The 25,139-nt window shown below is 37.2% G+C and overlaps 1 long non-coding RNA gene across 3 annotated transcripts; it reads left to right on the forward strand.

Moving 5' to 3' along the window:
- The first annotated feature begins 3,828 nt into the window (after positions 1-3,828).
- On the forward strand, positions 3,829-24,509 carry LOC109499752. 3 transcript variants are annotated; one of them, XR_006597940.1, is made up of 4 exons: positions 3,829-4,299; positions 10,423-10,832; positions 20,894-21,111; positions 24,350-24,509. It is a non-coding gene; the product is annotated as an uncharacterized LOC109499752 (long non-coding RNA). The 3 variants fall into 3 exon arrangements; XR_006597939.1 differs by lacking the exon at positions 3,829-4,299 and adding an exon at positions 6,038-6,553 and having other exon boundaries at positions 23,307-24,509; XR_002742334.2 differs by lacking the exon at positions 3,829-4,299 and adding an exon at positions 6,040-6,553.
- Positions 24,510-25,139: the final 630 nt, after the last annotated feature.

Below are 25,139 nucleotides of genomic sequence, written 5' to 3' on the forward strand. Positions count from 1 at the left end.
GGTTGTCCATTCCTAAAACTTTTCACAGAGGCACAGGGGTTTTGAGAACATGAACAACCTCTTCTTTCAAGAGTTTTCAGGAACTGGGGCACCTGGGTGGCTCAGTCAGTTGAGTGTCTGAATTTGGCTCAGGTGGCGATCTCGCAATTTTTGAGTTCAAGCCAGAATCGGGCTTGCTGCTCTCAGCCTGTCAGTGCAGAGACCCCTTCAGATCCTCTGTCCCCATCTCTCTCTGCCCCTCCCCCACTCATTCTCTCTCTCTCTCTCTCTCTCTCTCTCTCTCTCTCTCTCTCTCTCTCAAAAAAAATAAATAAATAAAATGTAAAAAAAGAGTCTTCAGGAACTTTTGCTTCATATGAATGAGGAGTCACAAAGCCACTTTGGGCAAGATTTGTTTTTAATTTTTTTTAAATTTAATTTATTTATCTTGAGAGAGAGTGTGAGTGTGGGAGGGGCAGAGAGAGAGAGAATCCCAAGCAGGCTCAGAGTAGCCAATGCAGAGCCTGATATGGGGCTTGAATTCATGAACCCTGAGATCATGACCTGAGCTGAAATCAAGAGTTGGAAAATCAACTAACTGAGCCACCCAGGCACCTTAAAATTTTTTTTCCAGTTTATTTATTTTTGAGAGAGAAAGCGAGAGAACCTGTGCATGTGCAGCAGCAGGGGAGGGGCAAAGAGAGGGAGAGACAGAACCCTAAGCAGGCTGTTCTGTTCACTGTCAGTGCAGAGCTCAACGTGCGGCTCAAACTCACAAACCGTGAGATCATGACCTGAACTGAGATCAAGAATTGGATGCTTCACTGACTGAGCCACCCAGGCACCCACCCCTAAATACAAAATTATTAATAAAAATATTAGCAAATAAAGTGTAGTAGGTGTCAGTAGTGGCCGAGTATAATTCATTGCCAAGATGCAAAGATGGTTTTGTGGCAGGAACTTTTTCAATAACATAATTTATTACATCATTATTTTAATGTATTAAAATGATATTAATAGATGCTGAAAAGGCATTTGGTTAAATTCACCAGCCATTTCTATTAAAATTTCAATCAAACTAGGAATAAAAGGAAACTACCTAACGTGATAAATACTACTTATGCAAAACCAAGAGCAAATATCATTCTAGACATTAACCAAAAGACTTAAAGATTCAAGTTTGAAACTGTTATAAGGGAATTTGGTAACATGCTTATATATCATACTTATTTTAAAGGTAATGGTATGGCTCTATACTAGAAATAATCAGAATTAGAAATGTAAGAAATAATCCACAGACAATAATATAAAACTTTAAATATTTTGAAATAAATTTAATAAGAAAAGTTCAGGGTCTATAGGAAGAGAACCAGAAAATCTTACTGAAGAACTACATCAACAGCTGAACACATGGAAACATATACCCCATTCTTACAAGGGAGGATTGATTTCACAAATTTGTCACTTCTGCCCATGTTGTTATATATATTTAATGAATTGTAATTTATATCTCTATGTTTTTAAAAAATTGAAATATCTTACATTTTATGTGCAAGAATAAGTGTCCAAGGGAAGCTAAGAAATATATGAATATGAAAAATAATGATGAGATTCCTTTCCAGATATTAAAATGTTATAAAGTTAGCATAATCAAAATGGCTAGGTATTAGCATACAGATAGATCGGATAGACTAATAGATTAGTAGACCAAATCAAAAATTGCAGAATACATGGGAACTCAATATAGGAGAATGGTAATATTGCACTTCAAAAGGGAGAGAATGGTTTAGTAAATTAGTACATTTTATTTTCATATTAGAAATTGCTTAGTTATTCATTTGAAAAGATTAATATTGGACCATTACCTCATATGATGTATAAAAACATTCCACTAATTTTAAAAGGTAAAAAATAAAATAATAAAATGTTTAAGAGATAATGTGTATAACCTATATGTTGGGGATATTGTGAAAAGCAATATCGTTTTGCTATTAGTAAGTACTTACTATTATTAAGTTACTAACCAGATTATTAAGAAAATGCATGATTGACCCTATATAAATATTAAGCTTTTTCTTAGGGCAAAAAATACCTGTGTTAGTTAAGATGCATTCCACTTGAAGTACCAAGAAATCCAAGTCATACAGGCTTTAACAAGAAGGGAATTTATGGGCTCACATGCCTAGAAGTCCAGAGGCAGGGTGGTCATTAAGAATGGCTTAACTCAGTGTCTATATCCAAATCATTTTTCTGTGATTCTCTCATCTTTGCTCATTTTTTTTTTTTTTTGAAATGGCTTCCTCCTGGGGTGCCTGGTGGTTTAATCGGTTGGGCGTCTGGCTTCAGCTCAGGTCATGGTCTCCCAGTTCCTGATATCAAGCCCCTGAGCTGGGCTCTGTGCTGACATCTCAGAGCCTGGAGCCTGCTTCAGATTCTGTGTTTCCCTTTCTCTGCCCCTTCCCTGCACTTTCTCTATCTCTCTCTCTCAAAAATAAATAAACATTGAATTGGTTTCCTTCTGAAGCTGGTATCAAGAAAGCTATAGCAGCAGTTTTTCTAGAAGTGACACCTATACTTGACAATGGCCAGGATAAAAAGAGCCATTTTTTTTCCCCATGACCTATTCTTAAGAGTGAGGAAATAAAACCTTTCAGCCAGTTTCTTCTCACATCTTGTTGGCCCCAACTGGCTGCACTTCTGAATCCCTGTGGCTAGGGAAATGAACTGAGGGATTTAGGCCTAAATGTGTATGCAGAAAGGATTGTCACAAAACTTGTTTTTCTCAGTGCGGGGGATTTTGTGTAATTTTTACTTTCTTCTCTAATATCAGATTAATTTTTAGAAGTTCACGGGATTGTTACTTAATAAAAAATGATAAAGCTATTTTTTTGTGGAAAAACGTTATTTCATAACAGATTGCTGAGGAGAGTACGGATTTATATATATTTTTCTCTTTATCATTTCGTTTCTATTTTTGTCCTGGCAGGGAGTCTTTTTTAATGTAAGCCCCTTTTAAAAATGGCCCCCCAAATACTATGTATGTACCAGGAAAGATTTTCCTCCAACAATTTGCAATGAGTTTAATTATGTTTCGTTATACATTAGCAGTACAATTAACATTTACTTCTCATCAAGCCTCTCTGCTTAGTTGGAACAATGGTATGGTTGACAGGCTTGAATTATATTTGTACCTCAACTAGTGTACTCATATTATGTCCTTGAAGCCATGCTAAGTTATACCACTCTCATCTGAGAGAGGAAACACACCAGTTCCTTTTGATCTGATCTGTGTAAGAGTGACTATGAGCAAATTCCGGCGGAAGTCTGAGGCCCCCGGCAGCGGGTGCAGGGACGAAGGATAGGGTGACCCCGCACTCACTGCACTAGTTGTCTTTACTGGAGCCTTCATGCCCCAGGAAATGGCACCGTACTGCCACACACAGTGGGCTATTTTTAGCCCTGTGGAAACTGGAGAACTTGAACACTCACCAACAAGGAAGTCGAAGAGAGGGAAGGCTTAAGAGAGAAAGATGAGATGCTTTATCTTTTCCTCCTGTGATTTTGTTTGGCAGCTAGTCATCCAGTTAGCAAGGTCTAGGAGATGACGAACAGATAAAACGCTGAGTAGTGAGAGATGGTTGGGTGAAGCAAAGGTAGCTGGCAGAGGGAAGGGGCACGGGACATTTTCATGTGCAGGGGAGGAGCCGCTATGGAATTGAGTTACTTAATCCTAGAGGGAGAGGTAAAGGCAAAGAGGCTGTCTCTGGAGAAGTCGGTCAAGACCTGAAGTGAAAATCTTTGAGTGTTGGAAAAATGGTTTTAAAAAAATCAGATATGACTTATGGTAACTTTCCAGCTATGTTAATTTAGGCAAATTACTTAAACCTCTCTGAGCCTCAGGTTTTTATTTATAAAGTGTAGGTTTTAAATACCTACCTCAGAGGGTTATGAGGCTTAAATGGGCCAAATATATGTAAAACACTCAGCATGGTGCCTAGACCATAGGAAACACTTATAAGGAGTGGCTATTATTACTTTGTTTTAATTTCTGTGTTCTGAATGGAATTGCTCTACTGTTCATAAAGAGGCAAGAATAATAATAAACTATTCGGCAAGGGGGACATTCTCGCTCTTGTTCCTCATACACATACACTCACATACAGGAAAACAAATTACAGGTGTCTTCTTGGTAACATAATCCACTCATAATGAGGCAATGCTCAAGAGAGTTATTCTACTGCATTACTCTGACACTGTCCACCTCTGTTTTGTAGTTGCTCAGCAAAGAGGGAAAACCTTCTGGATTCTCATGAACATGGGGTAAGTGTAGTGTAAGTGTGAGAGCAAACCAAAGCAAATCAACGTATGTCCTTTAGACACTCGTTGCTAACTAAATGTAATAGTTCCCATGGGTAAAATTAAACAAACGATACGTAAATGCACCAATATTAAGACAATCAAAGAATGATAAAAAGCAATGTAGTGCACAGGGCCTCAAGTTGATATTTAGCCAAGATTATTAATTAAACTTCAAAACAAGAAAATATAAATTAATATTAGAAACATATTTATGTGTTCTAAGCAAAAATAAAACAATTCACAGAAGGTATTTTTGCACTGGCCAGGACTTGACACTATGAGACTTCTAAGATCTTTCAACTCTCAGGAAAAAGTAATATTATCATTCCTTTGCATGAAAAACACAATGAATGTTGTCTTTTTAAATCTTACCTTCTCTTCAACTTGATTTTCTTCAGTTTTTCAGTGAGAGGCAATTAACACTAAAAGTCTTGGCAAATGGTATTTTATAATCTGCATAACAAACATCAGCTCTCCTCTTCAAGATGACTTGAGTTATTTTGGCTTATAGAGAAGTTTATAAAATTTTATAATTCGTATTTAAAAAATTACCAGCAACTTTCATTTACATTTCTTTCTTATTTTTAATTCTACAAGTTCTCTCTTTCTCTCTCTCTCTCTCTCTGTATATACACACACATATAAAATCCTTTCCAATGCAATCTAGAAAGAGATAAATGTGCAGAATTTTTGTTTCTCCTATCTTTTCTCTCTCCTTGCAACAATACCCCATTGACTGTATCTGAAATTTAAAGTAAACAGAAATAAACTATAACTGTTTTTCTATGTGACTTATATATACACAATCAATGTATATATATGAGAATGTACTAAATTTTCTTATATATACATTAAAAAAAGAGGGAAGACTCTAAATGACCTGAAATTCCCCCCATATTCTTTAGATTTCTAGAATTGGCAGATAGATAGGTGAAATTTTATATATATATACATATATATATGTATATATATATGTATATGTATATGTATATATATATGTATATATGTATATATATATATGTATATGTATATATATATATACACACAATCATAGGCAAATGGATCTAAAGGTGGCTGCTATAGGACAAGTCTCCTAGGAAGGAGCCCCTGAGTTAGACATCTCTGTGCACAAAATTTACTGGACTGCTCTTGGGACTGACACTTCCAGGGGAAGAGAAAGAGGCATGATGGGCCCAAGAAGGTAGCCTGTAATATATATAGTCACAACAAGACTTCAGCCAACTCCTGGGATTGGGTTAGGGAAAGAGGCCCACCTTTATACTGGATATGAGATGGCTGTAGGAAGGGACTCCACTCTAGGAAAGGAGGCTGACTACGCCTGAGGGAAATTCCCAGAGAAAGTTGAAAGCTGATGGCTGTCAGCAAATAAAATTTCTAGCTTCCAGGAGAATAGGATCCTTGGTCATGGAGAGACAATCTAAGCAGTGTGGCACTGGATCCAGAAGTCATGGAGGATAGATGTCATTCTTGGGTAAGGTGCTCGCTGTGAATGTGAGGTGACTGACAGTTGAGATAACCTTTGGTTGCTACCCCAACCCCCACATAGATATTCCTGTACCCCATACTTGTCTGCCATTCCATCTGCTATTATCTTGGCAGAGGGATGAAACAGCAGAATACAGAGAACACAAAGATCAATTCTTTGCTTTTGAGTTTCAAAAGGTTTGGCCTTGGCAAAGACAACATATCTGAAAGAAAGCAGGCTGTGTAAGAAGAGAAGGTTTCTCAACTTTTCCCAGACTAGATAAAGATTTCATGGGCTTTGGCAAGGAAAAGCAGGAAGAAAAATAGAGACCTTGGAGGACTGCGAATTCCTGGGGTGGAACTCGGGAGCTCAGAGCACAGGAATGAAAGAGACCACACTGTCCCTGACCTCAAGGAATTTACAGACTAGCAGAGAAGATACATTCAACAAATAAACGCCATAAAGCAAATTGACTATTATGATACAACATACAGGAAGGGAACTGAACTAGGCATACACGTCTGGGAATGCTTTGCTAAAAAAGAGATTTAGTTGGGAATTTGTAGCATAAGTAGATGCTGTCTAAATGGAGAGTAGAGAGAAAAAGTGTTTCAGGGAATAGGAGCACATGTAGAAAATTGTGAAGGAAGAGCATGTGGCATGTTTTAGAAGTCAAGAGAAGTCCAAGATGATTACTGGAATGGAGAAAGAAGAGGAACAGTAGGAAAGGTAGGCAAATTCATTAGGAATTTAGTGCTGTAATCGATAGGGAAGGGATAGTGGTCAGAACTCCAGATGAGCCCTGGGAATGTATGGAATCAAATAGATTGGAGAGGTAGCACTGATGAGACTTGGAGATTGATTGCTGTGGGAATGAGAAAGAGCTTGTGGCAAATATGAAAGATCTAGTAGGATTGTCAGGAAATATCAAGTACTTGGTTTAGGATGATGACCAAGAACTTTACAGTAACACAAATTCTCTGGGAATATAGTGTAAATAATAGCTCTGTATTCATACATACCTATAAATCAGGTTATTTCAGAAGACCTCTCTGCCTTTGGTCTTCCCACTCCTATGGAGTTATTTATGCATCTTCATAGACCTAGAGAGAAAAACCATGACTATGAGTTTACTTAGGGATTCCATTCATGTGCAGTGACTTCCTAGAAGGAAGGGATTTGCTAAAGGGAGGTGGAAATAGGAGACTAGAGGGGAGGAAAGGTTTGGGGGGTCCTAAGGAAGTTTACTTTTTTGGCAGCTCAAGGTTATACTTTCTGGTGAGCTTCACTTATTGATTGATTTGTTCAAACTCTTTTACTGAGTACTTATTATATTAAAGGCACATTGCATGCAAGACCTTGTGAAAGATCTAAGGATGACTAGCAATTAGAGGGCACAGACTCCCTTGGTAGCTCTTTCAAGTCTGCCTTGGAATCGCTAGTCCTAAAGGATCACCCTTAGTGTTGGACTGAAAATAGGGAACTCTTCAAATTAGATCGGAAATCATTCAATATACCTTCCTTCCCTCATTTGGGAGATCTCTTGATCTCCTCCAAGTGCGAATCTTCCTGCTTCTCGTGGAGATTAAGCTCTATATCAGCTATTTCAACTCTTTTCTGCTCCAAGTCCTCAAACAATGCTACTCGGGGCTCCTTTTGATTTTTCTGACCTTTAGCCTGATAATATTAATGCCATTAGCTAACATGGCCATTTCCCATTCTGTCTTACCCATGTACGTCATCATGAGTGTATCTCAAGCAAGAACACCCTTGTTGCTTCAGACCTTCAGAACCCTTGACTCAGGCCTCCCCCTGCCTTTTTCAGCAAGCCCATGGTAGCCTATAGACAGCCGTTAAAGCACGTGCTCATGAATTTGGACATTGCTTGTTTTCTCCTTCCTTCTCTCAATGGCACAACTTCTGGTCACTCCTGTTCCATTCCCTACTCTTTCCTGCTTTCCTTCAGTGTCCCCTCTTTCTCCTCTACTTTTCTTACTGGGTAAGTCATTAAAGGAAGCAGAGATCTGTAGTAATGAGAGCTGGGCAGGAGTTGAATACTCTTTCCAACTTTCCACTGGAAATACTTTAGATCATAGACTACTGAGATACATAGAATTGTTTTAAAATAATAAAATATTGCAATTAGCTTGGTTGGCCATTCCCTAGGTATATAACTTTAGGTGAGTTATCTCTCTAGGCTTCAGTTTCTTGTATGTATAATGAAACTAGTATGTGATTGATGAGTCAAGATGGATTTATTAGGAAGCCTATGAAGCTCAGCTAAAGCTGCACAGATCCCTTTCCAGAACCTTGTAAAGGGCCATAGTAATTTTGTATTATTTTCTTAAAGATCCATCCTTCCCCAAACCCTATCAACTTCAAGTCCCATTGAACCTAGCTCTGCCTCTACTGGTAGGGTTTTGTAAGAATGAAATAGACAATGTATAGGAAACACTTAGCACAAGCCCTTGAAGCTATTGCTGTCACCATTATCATTATTAATACTACTATATTACTTATCTATACAAAGGATTGTAAAAGCTCAATCAAAATTAAAAATCAACACCTGAAACTGATGTAACATTGTGTGTCAACTATATTCAAATAAACTACTTAGTGTCAAACTTTAAAAGCTATAAGAACAAATGAAAAACATACATTTTCCAGTTTTTATAAGGCTTTATTGTAGTATACAGTAACAATATTTTTCAAACATTTAAAATTTAATTTTAATTATAAAAGGTAGAGTATGATTGTTCTAAAAATCCAAACAGTATAGTTAAATAAAAATCTTGAGTTAAAAATAAAAATCTCCTTTCTATTTCTCCCTTCCAGGCTATTGTTCCTCCCTCCCCAGAAACATTCTCCTCCTAGTGTAATCAGAAAATAAGACTTTGGTGTATGTTTTTCTGAATCTTAAAATGTACTTTCCATTTAAATGTAAAAATTCCTGGGGCACCTGGGTAGCTCAGTTGGTTAAGCATCTGACTTGGGCTCAGGTCATCATCTCGTGGTTCATGAGTTCAAGCTCCTTGTAAGGCTCTGTGCTGACGGCTTGGAGCCTGGAACCTGCTTCGGATTCTGTCTCCCTCTTTCTGCCCCTCCCCCGCTCATGCTCTGGCTCTCTCCCTCTCTCTGTCTCAAAAGTAAATAAACTTAAAAAAATTTTAATGTAAAAATTCCTATCTCACAAACAATACAAAAGTAATTTTTTGTTTTTTTTTTTAAAGTCCCCCCTTCTGTTGAAAACTGGCACAGAAAAGCCATACCAAATAGGTAACTAAAGAGAATACACACACACACACACACACACACACACACACACACACTCATAGTCCTAGCAGTTTTCACAAATCAAAATACCCAGAATCTGAGGAAACCAGGACTGTCTTCTTACGGGTTTTGCCAATTCATGAAAGACCATTATTCTAAGTGTTATCAGAGAACACGTGCTAAATGACAATGCACACATTACCTCGGTGTCAACCTGTGCTAAAGACCAGTGCTTGAGCCTCGTTCTACACAGGTCAGGGTGTGAAAGGCAATGGAAAGTAACCCCAGATAAAGCAAGGCAGGTGGGATCGGCTTTGTGTCTCTTTTATCTTTCTGCTTCTTAGTTGTAAATATTATGCATTAAGCTCCTGTATTAAGGAAGAAATAAAAATTAGTGTTGCTTCTGTATGAATTATTTTAAAAATTGAAGAGTATGCCAACCATAGAGACTGACACATTAGCTATTAGAAAATTCCTTCAAATGTGTGTACATGTACTATAAAAATGTGCATTATGGAAACTGTAAAGACCTCTTCATAAATTTTTTAGGTACTTTTTTGCTACTACTATAAATACCCCTTTGGAATTATTTCCAGTGCTTGGTGGAACATTCAGCCTGCAAAACACATTCACCTGAGAAAGAGTTAAATAGATAACATGTTTAAAAACCTCATAATGTAAAGGAGAGATGGAAAAAATCCCCAAATATTATTTATTCAAGACCTTTGTGTCATATTCTTCCAAAAAATAATTATTTTTCAGAGAGAACATAGATGGTTGTTCTTATAATTTAATTCTTAAGGAGTTTTCATAAATACTTTTTAAAATGAACATGTTTTATGTGCTTTCTAGTTTAACCTATTAAGTGCAATTTAAAATTAAAGAACAGCTACAGTTCATAGTGAAATCATTAACATTGGATTTACACAGAATTTTTCATGTCTATTATTTATAAAATGTATACATTTATAGCTTAGTGTAATAAATGTGAATAAATTAAACTATACATACTATTTTCTCTAATTTATGAACTTGATTTGTTTGTTTTACTATTACCTACATAAATAAACGAGTTTAATTTAAATATTAAGTTGTAAGGGAAATATATGTCAGGTCAGGTAACAAAGAACCTAAATTGAATAATTTAATTCCAGACCATCTTAAGACGTATACAAATTCCATGGTAAAAATATGGTTGGCTTGTTTTGCTTTGAATATATTGTAGCACAAAATCTATTTTTTCTTAAGCAATTATATGCTTAGTAGATTTCTCTCTCGCACATGCACACACATACATTTTACTAGTTATTTCTTTTTTCTGCCAGTTTGGTTTGTACTCACAAACCATAGCTAAAGTGGAACTTGCAAGTTGAAGTCCAACCCGTACCAGAATTTGACTGCAAGCAATGAAAACAAACTCTGCCTCATTAAACAGAGAAGAAATTTGTTGGAAGAATACAGGTTAGCTCACAGAATCAAAAGGAAAGCTGCTGAGCAGCCCCAGGAACGGCAGACCTAGAACAGTTCTAGGGATTAGGTAAAAAGGATCAGTGGACAATGTCTGCGGGAAGCTCACTGGAATGAATCTACACCCTGTCTCAGCAACATTCTGCTCAGGATCCAGATTCCCAGAATGAGAGTTCACAAGGCCACACCTTGACTGGGACATTCTGAACATCTTCATTGAAATTATGATGAAGAAGACAAGGAGTTGGAAAGACATAGATCTCCAGAGGTAAATCAAGGCATGGTTACCAAAAACAGGAAAAGATTCTGGGAGTTGAGAGTAGTACATGTTCTTAGATTCTGAAATATAACATACTGTAACTACCATAACATTTATTTGTAATTGCTATCTATGGCTTTGATCATTAATAGTTAGAACACGTGGGAGGATATTGTAGCCAGCAAGGCTTTTGCTAAGAATAATAAATAAGGGAGTGCCTGGGTGGCTCAGTCAGTTAAGTGTCGGACTCCTGGTTTCAGCTTAGGTCATGATCTCACAGTTTGTGAGTTCGAGCCCTGTGTTAGGCTCTGCACTACAGCGTGGAGCTTGCTTGGGATTCCCTCTCTCCCCACCTTTCTCTGCCCGTCCCCTGCTCACAGACTCTCTCAAAATAAATAAATAAATTTAAAAAAATAATGAACAAGAAAAACAAGGACATTTCTTTTTTTAAAAAAGTTTATTTATTTTAAAGTTTATTTTGAGAGAGAGGGAGGGCATTTGTGAACACAAGCAGGGGAGGGACAGAGAGAGAAGGAGACAGAGAATCCCAAGCAGGCTCCTTGCTGTCAGTGGGGAGCCCAATGCAGGGCTCAAACTCACAAACTATGAGATCATGACCTGAGACAAAAATCAAGAGTCAGTTGCTCAACTGACTAAGCCACCCAGGTGCCCCTGTTTATTTGTTTTTGAGAGAGAGAGAGAGAGAGAGAGAGAGAGAGAGAGAGAGAATATCCCAAGCAGGTTCCACACTGTCAATGTGAAGCCCAATTTGAGGTTCAAGGCTCAGTCTCAAGACTGTGAGATCATGACCTTAGCCAAAAGCAAGAGTCAGATGCTTAGCTGACTGAGCCACCCAGGCATTCCAAGGACATTTTTTATTTATCCTATCTCCCTCCTCCTTCCACTTGTTACTACTAAGCTTTCAATGGAATATGCAAACCTTAAATGAAAACTTTCTCTGCACTTGGATATGTACAGGCAACAAGCCAGGAAACCTAAATCACATTCCCAGTTGTTTCTCTAATATGCTAAGAGATCTTGGCTAATTGAACCTTTTTTAAGGTTTAGTTTCTTCATTTGAAAAATGAAGGTGTTAGAATACAATTTTAGCTATAGCATTCATTTCTGTGGTTAGACAACAGCAGGCAGAGCTCTTTGCTATTGGTTTCTGCCACCCTTTCCCAGGGTCAGGCCATTCAACAGAAGACCCATGGGCCCATGTGCTTACATTCCTGGATGGTGACTAGTGGAAGGAGAATGTCCAGCCCCTGCTGAGGAGTTGGGATGAGTCCATTCATTTGTCCATGTACTCAATCAATCATTAGCCAGGCCTACAGTGTGCCAAACCTTAGGGGATGAAGGTGAGAGCCACTACCCTCAAGAAGTTCAGAGATATCGGTTCACAGTAATTCCCAAGTAAGAAACAAGATCTCGTGAATTTGAACAAACCTGAAGAAAAAGAGGAAGAGTCATATACAGATCACCCTAACCTCCAGTGCTAACTGTAGTGACTGGGTATACATAAAGGCTTATGGGAGCAAGGAAGAAAGCACCCTGTCCACTACAGAACAGGGTTAGAGGGCCAGGGATGGTTTCGTGGGGATTTAAAAAATAAATAGGAGTTTGGTTCATTCTTTCAACAGTTATTGGGCACCTTTGTGAAGACATGTGCACAGCAATGGAAAATGGACATAAAATGAAAGATAGTCTAGGAGATGAGAGGGAGGGAGGAAGGAGAGAGGAAAGAAAAGATGTTGTAGACAGAAAAGTAAAGAAACAACACACCTGCAGTTATCACTACATGAAAACAGAATAATATTAATGGCTAACGCTTCGTGCTTGCTCTTTGCTAGGCACAGTTTTAATTGCTTTCCACGTACCGATTTATTTCGGGGACAGGCACTGCTATTATTCCTCTTTTACAGTTAAGAAAAAGATAGAGAGTTTATTTAGGCAACTTGCCCAGGGAAATGTGAAGAGAATGAGGTAGGTTTGGGATTTGAACTCAGACAAGTCAGGCTCTGGAGTCTGGGCATTTAACCACCATGCTATACCACCTCTGCACATACATAACAGCTGAACACTCATCCAATGTAAATTTAGTAGGGTTGGTCTATTTTAGACCAATTCAAAATACAGAGCCAGTTTAAAAGAATAAATTAGTACCCACAGCTATAAATATTCTTCTTAAAATTACACTATCATTTCCTTTATATAGCTTCTTTTTTTTTTTAACCTTCGCTAAACCTCCCCCAAATTCAGCCTTTATGACTGAATCTTTGGCCAAAAATTAACGCTTAACTAGAGCAGGAGAAATTCTGATCCACTTGGGTCTTCCTAGGTCAGAAAAAGAAAACGTTTGAAAATTGAAAAGTGTGGTTATTTTGTTGTATGAAGATTAGTAGCTCTGACTCATAATAAATAAGTGAAAAATGAGGTCTTATGAATTTGAAGAAAACCTGATGGACAATATGTTAACGTTTTTTGTAAGACAATCTTGTCACATTCCTCCCCCTCATATTTAAGTAGTAATATCATTAAGAGTTATAAAATTTCTTATTTGATTATAGGGTTTTTTGTTTTCTTAGTACCACTCATTTTTATAACTATGAATTTATATAACGACATTATCTGGAGATACAAAGTCATGCAACTAATTTTGGTCTCGTTGTTGTTGCTGTTGTTGGGCTTTAACTGGTAACTGAAAGAATTTAGGGACTAAAATATTAAAAAATAAACAACATGACATACCCAATCTCATAATATAGCTTCACAGCACAAACATGTTTGAGGGTTGATGTAAAAGATAACTTTTTTGTCACTATAGAATTATCTTTCATTAAATAATGAAAATCTTAAGTCTAAAGCCTGAACTTTTTCTCTCAGAATTCTCTCTAGACCCTCAAACCCATGGACACCTTTCCTTCTTCTGAACTTCCGTGACATTCACTCCCTCTTGTATCATTGGTCCTTATCACGCCCTGCCTGAAGGATAAGTAGTTGTTGTTTATGTATGTATATACTATTATTATCTTGCTGGAGTATAAGTTCTCCAAGATGGGGACGGTGATTACATTCCTCTGTATCCTCTAATACAAACTACCACACGGTAGACCCTCAGTAAATATGTATGAATGAGATATTTGATCAACTACATACCACACTGGGTAATTCAAGCTAAAAACTTTCATTAGAGAACATTATTTAAACAGCTGTCAGGGCGCCTGGGTGGCTCAGTCGGTTAAGTGTCCGACTTTGGCTCAGGTCATGATCTCATAGTTTGTAGATTCAAGCCCGGTGTCGAGTTCTATGCTAACAGCTCAGAGCCTGGAACCTGCTTCCATTTCTGTGTCTCCCTCTGTCTCTGCCCCTCCCCCCCACCAATAAATAAACATTAAAAAAATTTAAACAGTCTGTCAGTCTACATTGAATCAAATGGGTGATTTCAAAGTTCCATTTCATATTAACTGGTCACACGCAAATAAATGATTAAATGCATCGGAAGAGTCAGATTTAAATCAAACAATTGTTTTAACTGTAGAAACAGTGTTGACACATACAGGCCATGTCTTCTATTTTATTTACATATTTTTTCCTCAGTATCTAGTACATTCCCAAGAAAAGCCCAATAAATGCTGGGTGATGTTGAATGTATATCTATATGACTACAGCTTTGCAAATGTTGTTTTATTATTGCTTCCATAAATGTATTTTGATAGGTTTATATATCTGTTTTTAATACTGAATTTTTAATAAATGATTTGAAGTCAGGAAAGAATCAGTTGTCCCCAGCTAATGTAAGAAAGTAAAAACAAAACATCTGTTTTCTGATAAGTAAGCCACACATTTTTTGTAAGTTTGTTTGTTTGTTTGTTTAGAGAGGGAGAGAGAATCCCAAGCAGGCTCTGTGCTGTCACTGCAGAGCCCGAAGTGGGGCTTAATCCCACAACCGTGAGATCATGACCAGAGCCAAAATCAAGAGTCAGACGCTTAACCGACTGAGCCACCCAGGTGCCCAGCCACACTTTCAATATGCCATTATCCTCCACTTCTCTTTCTTTTGGGACTTTCTCCTGGTGTTTAGAGAGTCATATGAATATGGCTGGTGGATCTAAACGCTAAGGCTTGCCAATTATACAATGGTTAACAATTTGAAATTTTCTCTGCATCTGGAATTAAAATAGAATCTCCAAATAGCATTTCCATACCAATTTCATACCACTTCCATATTAATAGTTTCCCAGACTCACCTTTCACAAGTGACAAACACACGGGCCTTGATAGAGAGTTTTCACTCTCTGGGACTTGGCCAAGCAATGAATGCCTGTGGTAGACAGGAACATTGGGTGGATTTTATCTGGTAAGCATATTTCAAATACATAATTTATGCCACAATTTCCTTGGAAGTTTTGTAACATTATGATAAAACAAACTCATGCATGGAGAGACAATTGTCTTTTTACATATGGAAGTTCTCTGTCTAGCTCCAACTATTCCATTTGCAGATAGTAAAAAACCACAGTGAAGACTGAGCATGTTGAGCAGTATTTTAGTAAGACCTTGACCTAACAGATACTAGTTTCACAGTCAAGCAGAGCCAGCCTTAGGCAAAGACAGGGATTGTATCGGGCATCATGGTCAGTTGGGGCTCAACGCTTGGAGCCCTCTCTTGAACACAACTAGTTCTGTTGAGAGAAGGACAATGATTAACATTCCCAAATCAAAGACATTGTAAGTGTCTAGCAGTTGGCTGGGTTTAAGTCACAAGTTACTGCACAGCTATAAGTTAGGCCCCAGCCACACCAACATGGGTGCACCAGGCTAGTATTTTCCAAATTTACTGATGACAAAACACTGTCAAAATTGTAGTACTCATGTGTGTTTGGATAAAGGTACACAGTAAAGAAATGATATCATATACACCTTAAATTTACACAATGTTTTATATGTCAATTATATCTCAGTGAAAATTAAAAAATTTGAAGCAGAAATGACCTCACAAAGGAATGGAATTCTGCAAGAAATGATTAAAATTTGATCTGTGACTTTAAAAAACTATAGTTAGACTCTAATTAAAAAATAATAAGAAATTAGAAAAATTAAAATATGTCAATTGTGAAGGTAAAAAGAACAATATATAAAGTTAAACGTACATTTTATAATTTTGTTAGAAAACCTGTCATACAAAACCCCCCAACATTTTAAATTAGCAAACTGATGTCTTTTTACATTGCCAAGTACTTATTCAATATTAGAAATAATATTCTCGATTCATACTTCAAATAGATTTCAAAACTTTTTTTTATGGTATGCAGTTTGAAAAATAAAAATCATTTACACAGCTCTATTGAAGAGAAGAATATGAGCATTATTTTTTTTAACAGTTATGCATCTTGAATTAAGCTGCTTTGCATCTCCAGTCCAGATATCATTTTAGAACTGCAGATCCAAACAGTCAATTGCTTCTCCAGGACACCATTTGGATTTCTCATGGCAATCCCCTTTTAGCAAGCCTCTTTTGGCATCCCATATCCACTCTTATATCCTCTAGTACAATTTGCACATGGTAGGCCCTCAATAAATATGCTCTGAGACTTGACCAACTAGGTACCACCCTGGACAGTTCAGACTAAAAAAATGCCATTTTCCCCTCTGTTCTTCCTCTGTTCTCCCATACCTCTCCCATTATCGTGCATTTGTTTTAAAGGTCTATTGACTTATCTGTTCCTACTGGATTGTTAGCAAGGACCTCTTAATTACCTATCAAAGAACCTGGCACCATAGGTGCCATAAATACGAGCCAAATAACATATGATTCATCAGAATCCCTGAATCTGTTTTCTCCCCTTATTCTTGTAAAGACTTTCTTTCCTCAAATGGAAGCTTTGAGAAAATTTCCCATGAATTAATTATCCTGATTTCACTTAGTTTTATGACTTAACCTTCTCATATTTCTCTACCCTAACAAGATGATTCTTAATTTTAATTCAAGACTCTTTCTGTGGGACTAGGAGCCACACTCTGTTGAGGATCTTTAGTGAATCTACTATTACATATTCAGTCTTTTTCACCATATGTTTAATTAAGGAACATACCAGATAGGGATGCCTGGGTGGGTCAGTTGGTTAAGTGGCCAACTTCAGCTCAGGCAATGATCTCGTGGTTCATGGTTCATGAGTTCAAGCCTGTTGGGCTCTGTGTTGACAGCTCGGAGCCTGGAGCCTGCTTCGGATTCTGTGTCTCCCTCTCTCTCTGCCCCTCCCTGTCTCACGCTCTCTCTGTCTCTCAAAAAATGAATACATTTTTAAAAAAACATTAAAAAAAAGAACATATCAGATAGCCCTAGGCCCTGTGTCATTCCTGAAGAATGTGTCTCCATGTTGCTTCCCCATGTAGGGAGGTTGTACTCAGACCTGGTCCTTTGCTGCTTTTTGGCTCTCCTCCCACATCTTCTCAGCTACATCTGCATGCAGCCCTTGATTTCTGGTCTCTTTTTCCCTGATACCATGCAATTGGCTTGAACTTGGCTTCTTGTCTATGCCCGTGCCTCCTGGCCCAGAGCTGAGATGTACCCGCTGCTTGTATGGTCCCAATTCCATCATGCTCAAGGCAGTATGTGCAGCTGCCATTATCATTGCCCGCAGTGAGTGCTCTCACTTTCCAACATTGCTTCCCATCAACTGACCCATTTGATCTTCAAGCTGCCAGGGAAGGGAAGGCATTCATCATTGCAAAAGCTTTTCTATTTTTAAGGGGGTTGCAAACTTAATAACTATTTTTCTCATAACTGATTTTTTATTTCTCACCTACTAGATAGTGAGTGTGTTTTAAATTTACAGAGTCACTATAACTGAGTTTCTGGTGGTTTAATCAGTCTCTTTTGGGCATGCCAGTCTCTTTTAGGCAAATGCTAATTATATAAGATTTTCTCTTCCTCCCCTTACTCAACTCTAAGATACTGTCACGATGTCGTGTGAGGGGGTGGAGGTGGGGAGAGTAGTGGTGAAAGCGGGTTTTGGATTCAGATAGTGACCTCTGAATCAGTGAACCCTCACTGATCTCTGCAGTTGAGTGCCTGATCTGGTCCCTGGAAATTGCAACTGCTGGTTGCTGACAGACCCATCTGCCTTGTGTGTCATTGTGTAGGCACCCATCACTGGATCTTGCCCCTGGATCTTGTTAGTCTACTGGGTTTTTCTAGATCTTTGCTTTCCTCACCAGAACACAGAAGCTTCTGGATCCCTTGCTTACTGCACACAGGCCAGGCAAGTCAACAGATCAGACTTTTTGGTGTAGACAAATTCTTTCCACCAAATGCCATTGCTGGGCACCACATCACCTCTTCTCCCAAGGCTCACCAGAGGGAGCAAAGCAAAGGCCTTCCGCCTTCAGGATTCCCCAACATATTTAAGGCATTACCCTTTTGGAAAGGCTTCTGCCTAGGTCTTACTTTCTATCCCTGTCTCTCTTCTCTTTGCTGCAAATCTCCCCTAAGCCAAAAGAGATAGCCTGACCTCTCCTTTCCTTCTTTATGATATTCCCCAAGTTACAAGGTCCTCCCTCAGGCCTTATCTTGAATTCTGTCTATCCCTGTCACTTTATAACTTCCATAGACAAAGTCAACATGGAGCTAAAAAAATATAGAAAATTGTATAGTCTTTTGACAAAGACCAAATTTCAGGATTATTTTTTTGCTGCAAACTTAAAACCTCTACTTTGGATATTAAAAGCTGAATATTGAAACTCTCTTTATTTTTGCATTCCAGTTCTAATATAATCCTAATGCCTTGGGCAGAATGAGCAAAGGTCACACATTAAGAAACGCAAAGGAGAAAAACTCATTAATATATATCAAAACATTCCCATTACAGTATTGATTCAGAGAAAATATATTAACTATAGCAAATTCCACTAATTTGGACTGAATGGTGAGGTCAGTCTGAATTTGCAAAATGTATAAGTTATTAACTATTAATAAAATAAGGAAAAGTAATATTAGAGTATGTAGAAAAAAATACTATTAAAGATAAGAAAAGCACAGCTATCACTGAACATTTGGAAGGGCTGGGCTCTAGGTATTTTTCTGTGTGTATGCATACATTATACATGTATGTCAATACATCTAGATATGCATTTATTTTATACATACATGTAGTGTATATATGAAGTTCTATACAAATATGAGCCAATTTATCTTAATAACCGATTTTACAGAGAAGGAAACAACACAGAAAAATATACTTGCCTGATAGTTGGTAACCTGTTTTGCTAGGTTTGCCTGGCTTTGGAATCCTAATGGATAACTTTCATAAACCTATTTTTTAAAAATGAATTCTATGAAGATACAACAAATGAAAAAATGTAAGTAATATACTTGTAGAGAAATGACGATTCTTGAAAATGTTTTATGGTGACACATGGTAGCTCCACTTGTGATGAGCACATCATAATGTAGAGAGAAGCTGGATCATGACGTACACCAGAAATTAATGTACCATTGTGTTTCAACTATACTCAAAAATTTTTTTGATGTTTTATTTTTGTATTATTAGATTAAAATGTTTCTATTGTTTATTTTCTTAACAAACACTTCACAAATGTTACGAGGAAATTTTAGTGACTAGTTTACTAGCTATTCAGAAAGTTCACATTAAACAGATTCACCTTAATGAATTTTTGTTGTATGATTTCCACAGAATTAACATAATCTTTCTTTATGACATTTGTCATTTTATCCACTTTCTCTAGCTACCTTATAATTATACATATCAAAATATTTAGTCAATTCATTAAAAAAAAAGAGTCAAAGATCACAGACACTTAACATCACTTAACCAAATAGATACTTGAACTAACTGAATTGGCAAAATATAGAAAAATTCAAATTTTCATACCCTAGATTTAATAGTAAGATATAAAAACCAAAATATATGTGTAAATTACTTGCTTGAAAAAAAGACTTACTGTTCAATATAGGCAGAAATTTTAGACTAAAAGTGACTTTTGGATCACCTAGGTGGCTTAGTTGGTTAAGCATCTGACCCTTGATTTCAGCTCAGGTCATGATCCCAGGGTTGTGGGATCAAGTCCCGCATTGGGCTTCACACTGAGCATGAAGCCTGCTTGATATTCTCTCTCTCTCTCTCTCTCTCTCTCTCTCTCCCTCTACCCTTCTCCCCTGCTCATTCTCTCTCTATATATAATAAAAATTTAAAAACAAAAAACCCTAAAAGTGATTTTTGAAAATTGGAAGGCAGCTATGCTCACCACTATGCTACCAACACCCACCGACTTTTGAAAATTGGAACTTTAAAAAATAAAAATTTTACCACAAACTATAACAAAATAATTAAATTTTTTTTGAAATAGACAAAATGTCAGTAAAAGAATGATTAAAAATATTTTATTAAACTTAGTGCCCAGATCTTGGTTTCTAATACCATTCTGTAATAAAAGAAACCAGGGATCTTTAGAGAAATCCTTGTTCTAGGATGAGAGCAGGGAACATGCAAGATGAACCTGGGGTATCTTACATGACAGAAAATAGGAAATTACTTAAAAAACAACTTACACACACTCACAATGATGGGGTATGACAAAGGGACACAGGAGCCAACTGAAAGAGCTCCTAATGGCCAAATGTGGAGCAATTTGAGCAACAAAATAAAATAGTATAGGATTGTATCCAAAGTATAAAATAAATATCCATGAATCATACCAGTATATATAAATAAATAAATAAATAATAAAGGAGTAGAAAAAATTGCCCATGCAGAAGAATTTGGAATAATGTATGTGCTATTCCACCTATAGGAGATGGAACATAATTTCCTACTTCACGAACAGGGGCTTCACATAGAGCTATCCTTCCAAAGGATACTGCGGGGAAAGAAGAGACTGCATGGAAAGAGGAGAAAAAGAGTAGTTGTATAGTGGAAAAGCCTGACAAATACTACCTCAATTGGGTGATCAAGGTTAATATCAACAATGATAAATTATCTGTATAGTATGTACCTTTGATGTGATAGGGTGAAAATGACACTTTACCTCTGTGGTCTTCCTCCCTAAAGCCCTTAATCTCAGATCAGTCGTGAGAAAGACATCAAACAAATCCAAATGGGGGACATTCTGCAAAATAACTCACCAGTACTCCTCAAAACTATAAAGGTCATCAAAAACAAGGAAACTCTGAGAAATTGTCATAGCCAAGAGGAGCCTGAGGAGATAATGACAACTAAATGCAATCTAGTATCCTGGATGAGATCCTGGAATAGAAAAAGAACATCAGGTAAGAACTAAGAGCATCTAAATAAAGTATGGATATTAGTGGTGTATTAATGGTGTATCCATATTTGCTTATTAATTGTAACAAATGAATCATCTTAATTTAAGATATTAATGAGGGGTGCCTGGGCGGCTCAGTCGGTTAAGCGTCCAACTCTTGATTTCTGTTCAGGTCATGATCTCATGGTTTGTGGGTTCAAGCCCCACATCAGACTCTGCGCTGACCCTGCAGAGCCTGCTTGGTATTCGCTCTCTCCCCTCTCTCTTTGCCCCCTACCCCGCTTGCTCTCTCTCTCTCTCTCTCTCTCAAAATAAATAAACTTAAAAAAAAAACTAAAAAAAAAGATATTAATGATAGGAGGGATGGGTGAAATAGGTGATGGGGATTAAAGAGTGCACTTACCATGATGAGCACTGAGTAACCTATGGAATTGTTGAATCACTATGTTGTACACTTAAAACTAATATAACAATGTATGTTAACTATACTGGAATAAAAACAACAACAAAGAAGATATTAATAATAGGGGAAACTGGGTGTTAACTCTGTTCAATCTTCACATTTTTCTGTAAATCAAACTATTATGCAAAATGTTTATTTTTTTTTTAATGTTTATTTATTTTTGAGAGAAAGAGAGAGAGAGAGGAGGCGCAGAGAGAGAGGGAGGCGCAGAATCTGAAGCAGGCTCCAGGCTCTGAGCTGTCAGCACAGAGACTGATGTGGGGCTGGAACTCACGAACCATGAGGTCATGACCTGAGCTGAAGTCGGTAGCTCAACCGACTGAGCCACCCAGGTGCCCCTGAAAAATGTGCATTTTAAAAAAGAAGCTACACATGGAAATAGAGAACAGCACAGTTCTATACTTATATTCAGGAAACACATAAGCCTGAAAAACATTGAACTATATTATAGGATGCACTCAGTAAAATCTAATCTGTAGAAAAAAACCACAGGACAAATGACTCAATTTATTTAACAAATAAATTGCAAGGAGGAAAATAGAGAAAGCTGAAGTATAAATTGAATTAAGAGACACAGCCAATCACAATGGGTGGATTTATTTGAAAACTTATTGAAACAAACTGCAAAAAAATGACATTACAAAACAGTTGGAATATTGAGCACACACTGAATATTTGATGATATTAAGGAATTACTGCTAATTTTATTTTGAGTGTGATTATGCTACCGTGGTTATTTTCTCAATATCTTTATGTTTAGAGATACATATTGAAACACTTGAGAATTAAATTATATAAACTCTGATATTCACACCAAAATAATATGGGATAATGGACTGTTGGGTAGGGGTCCAGGTGAAGCAATATTGATCATGAATTGTTAATTGTTGAAGTTAGGTTAGGTATATAGGAATTCCTTATATTACCCCATATGCTTATGTACATGTTTAAAATTTTCTGTAATAAAAAGTGAAATGAAACAAAAACTACAAAGTGAAAATAACTGTCTAATAAGCCTTACTGTATAGTACTCTATTTCTAAATAGTAAAGTGTTTTCCACCTACACATCACCAATTCTCAAAATAGCAGCTTCAAGATAGAAAGTGACATTTAAGCTGTGTCTACAGGAAGCCAAAAACCTACTGGTTGATTTGATTAATTCAGACAAAGAGCTAGTCAGTTTTGCAGAGGGGGAGAAAAATCAAACTGTTCATTTCATTGAGTTTACTGAATAACGCCTTGAATAGTGCTATGTACATAATAAGTGATTAATATTTGCTGGTCAATAAATCAGTGAATTTAACATTTGTTCTGGCACCTTAATGGAGACACAATTTGGCTGTGAACAGTAATTGTAAGAGAACTTGGAAACAAAGGTGAAAGGCTAGCTCTAGGCGAAACTATGGAGAGTGCAACATTTATTTATAGAATACTCATGTGCAAAGGACGTCAGTGCAAGCACACAACCAAAGTTCATGACAAGAACAAGAACCAGCTTATAAAACTATCATTAGATTAAGTTTTGATGAAATTCTACCAGAAGTTGTTACAATGTATATTTGTGCTAAATGGTATTTCAATGACTTATATACTATATATGTTTTTTTAAGCATCATGTGAGGACCCTAATGTATGACCCTTTAAAATTTACAAAGCACTTTCATATTGTGGTATATCATGTTACCTTCTTTTGTGAATCAGACAAAAAATAGGTAACATTATCTCTGTTTTTCAGGTGAAGGATAGGCTCTGGGAGACTCCCAGCATTGTCAGTGCCAGAAGCAGAGGAATGGGGACTGGAACCCAGGTGTCCTGGCACCAAGTCCAGTGTTCCTTATTATACTTAGCCATCTCTCAAGGGGAAATACATAATATACTCCTGGTGCTTCTACTTGGATTATATTGGAAAGAAAGTTGGCATGAATAAATATCTCTAGTTTACGAACACAAATAACCTTCTTTTTTGCCAATCTCTACTATTTAAATAGTGTCAGTATACTACTGGTTCTTCTTAATAACTGTCTATTATAAATAGTCAATATTCTGGGCAATGTAATGCTCGATTAATATTACATTCTGTTTTCTCAGTGATGCACAGTTGAAATCCAGAAACTAAGCTCTGTGAGGATGGTAAACATTCTTCTCAACATTAAATCCTTTGATGTTGAAAAAGAATATGCATTAAAGTATCCTAAAATATTATATAATAACTTTATAATATCAGTTAACACAAGCTCATCATTCTGGTCCATTATTTGGCAAATGGCTTTATTCTTTCATAGTTTCTTCTTACCTGAGGACTTCTGTTCCTCCTCAGTAGATGTAGTCCACTAACCTATCATGACTTTACTGCTGCTTGATTTCATTTTCTAACCTATTTTATGTGCGAGGAAAATCATTCATAATAGCTTGTGTGTGACTGTGTTTCACCTCTAGTCAATGACCATTTCTATTCAAACTATTTTAAACGATGTTTTGGAATCGGTCCATCCCTTGCCTTTGCGTATATTCTATATCTTTTTCTAACTTTCCCAAATGACTCACTTTTTGCTTTTGTTTTTAATTAGAGGATCTTCTTATGGTTTCTTCCTGAGTATCCCCTTTGGAGCTAGGCAGATATTGTTTTGCACAGCAGAATGTCCAGCTGAGAACAAAAATACAGACCTGTGTTTTTTACAACAATGTTTAAGTGGGTTTAATCAGAATGCAGTTTTACAGTTCAAATATATCCATATTTCAAAGACCACAGAACTTAACATTATATGCTCTCTTTTTCAGCAATGTGAACAAACCAAACTGTCAAACACTGAACCAGTGGAAAATGAATGTACTTCCAAAATCATTTCCCTGATCCACTGCAAACAGCTTGATCACATTGGAGAATGTGACCCATGCAGTTGCTGAAGCGTGTTTTCCCACTATACCTCATGCAGAAAAATCAAACTAAGAGTAATCTTGAAATGTCACTTCACAAACAAACTGAAGAAACTGGAAGAGATAAACTAGGATTTCCCCTGGTGGGCCATGCAGAGTGGCAGTGGGTACCTGGGAGAGCCCTAGAAACTTGGGGGGAGGGTCAAAGACCAGGACCTGGTGCTGAGCTTCAGGGAATGAATCTTCCTAGAGCATTCCCACTGGTGAATCAGGATACCATCTGCATATGTCATCAAGTGGCTCGCTTCCCGCCTTTGCCAAATATATTAGATTTTTACTGTTGCAGTAACAAATCGCCATACGCTGAGTGGATTAAAGCATCACAAATTTATTTTTACAGTTCTGGAGGTCAAAAGTCCAGTAAGGATCTCACTAGATTAACATAGATGTGTCAGCAGAGCTGTGTCTGCTTTTGGAGGTTAGCATAGCAGGTGGAGTCTCTCTCATCACAAGTTTCACTGACTCTTTTGTCACCATACCTTTTTCTCTGACCACCTTTGGAAAAGGTCTCTGCTTTTAAGGATTCGTGTGATTAGATGGGGCCCACCTGGCTATTTCAGGATAATTTCCCCATCTCAAGGTCTGTAACCTTAATCATAGCTGCAAAGTACCCTTGTTATGTAAGGTAACATTC

The sequence above is a fragment of the Felis catus genome, chromosome B2, assembly GCF_018350175.1.
Source record: "Felis catus isolate Fca126 chromosome B2, F.catus_Fca126_mat1.0, whole genome shotgun sequence".
Lineage (NCBI taxonomy): Eukaryota > Metazoa > Chordata > Mammalia > Carnivora > Felidae > Felis > Felis catus.